The 1403-nt window shown below is 62.8% G+C and overlaps 1 protein-coding gene across 4 annotated transcripts in view; it reads right to left on the reverse strand.

The window, feature by feature from the left end:
- The window catches only part of TBCK (TBC1 domain containing kinase), a 274925-nt gene extending 273731 nt beyond the window's left edge, over positions 1-1194 (reverse strand). Inside the window, exon 1 of one of the 4 annotated variants that reach the window (XM_019521937.1) lies at positions 718-1188. The gene's annotated coding sequence lies outside the window, so the exon portion shown is untranslated. Of the gene's footprint in view, positions 1-717 lie in introns of all 4 variants that reach the window. The other 3 variants (XM_019521932.1, XM_019521935.1, XM_019521938.1) reach the window with 3 other exon arrangements.
- Positions 1195-1403: the final 209 nt, after the last annotated feature.

Raw genomic sequence — 1403 nt, forward strand, 5'->3', positions numbered from 1 at the left:
TTCCACAATTCTCCAGAGAAGCATCAGGGAAAATGAACACACATCACCTGCCACCTTCTCCTGCATCTACTTGACAAAACTACTAACAGCAACAAGGTCACACTCAGGATCTCTGTCTGCAGTTGGGAAAGTATCACTTTGCCCATTTACAACCACTTCTTAGTGCAGTGGCAACCAATCTTTTTGACAGGTGTGTCACAAGCTCACCCCACACTTTCCCCAAGTGCCGCTGATCATTCTCCTGTACCTGATCTGCTGCTTGGCTTCCTGCTCCCTGCCTGATTTGCTTTCTGCTTCTTCCCCTACTGATCTGCTGCTCTGCTTTCTTACTTCCTGCCTGCTTTCCTATCTGCTTCCTCCCCTGCTCAGCTTCCTGCTCCCTGTCCTGCACACCCCTCCTCATGTGCTGCTCCAGTTTCCTGCTCCTTGCCCAATTTGCTTTCTGCTTCCTTCCCTTCCCCGTTGTGCCCCCTGGTTGATCGGCTGTTCAGCTTCCTGCTCCCCGCCTGCTTTGCTTTCTGCTCCCTGCCCGATCTGCGGCTCTGCCTCCTGCCCCGCCCCAGCGAAGAGGCCACTTTCCGGATCACAAGGTCCTTTAAAGGGCTGGGGGTGCATTCTGCCAGGAACGAAGGCTTCACTCTTGCTTCCCCCACCCCCAACTCCCGCCGCCCAGCCCTGCCTCGCGCCCAGGGGATGCCCTGCAGGGGTGCGCGGTACCTGCTGCAGCTGCAGGGGAGGGAGGCGCATGCGCGCTGCCGCTGCCGCCGCGTTCCAGCGCCCGGCCTCCTCAGACACCACCCCCTCCCTCCACAGCCTGGCAGGTGTCGTCATGCCCCAGCGCCTTCCCGCCCCCTGCCTATGACGCCTTCACACAGCGCCAGCTTGCTGTGGAAGGACCCTCAGGCGAGCGCTGCGGCATGGGCGAGGGGAAGACGAGGTCGGGGTGACCACCGCGGGCGCCTGGAAAAAAAACCCAAAGATGTAGAAGACGTTGGAACAGAGCACTCTCGGCAACCTCGCCGCGCCTTGGCAGCCTGTGTGCGCGTGGCGGTAACGTGGCTTATGCGGCGGGACGGGGGGGCTTCAGGTTGCGCAGCGCTTTTCGGCGGCAGGCTTGGCAGCAGGCAGCCAGAAACGTGGGGTCCTTTTTCTGGCTGCCGCTCCCTTGCGGCGCGCGGCGGCGGTACCAGCTCCTCGGTTCATGTGAGTGTTGCGCTGCGCTCCCCCAGTTCCTGCCGCCTTCTCGCGTGGCCCCGGCCGATCCCCTCGCCACAGCGCATGCGCGACACCGGCCTGGGCCCTCGGAGGCGGTTGTGACTAACCGTGGGCGCGAGCCCTGGGGCGGGTGCAGGCATCGGGAGTGCCCGGGCCCGGGGCTTCTCTGGGCTTGGTGGTGGGGGGTG

This window comes from Gavialis gangeticus, unplaced genomic scaffold (assembly GCF_001723915.1).
Source record: "Gavialis gangeticus isolate Ggan-Ray unplaced genomic scaffold, GavGan_comp1, whole genome shotgun sequence".
Lineage (NCBI taxonomy): Eukaryota > Metazoa > Chordata > Crocodylia > Gavialidae > Gavialis > Gavialis gangeticus.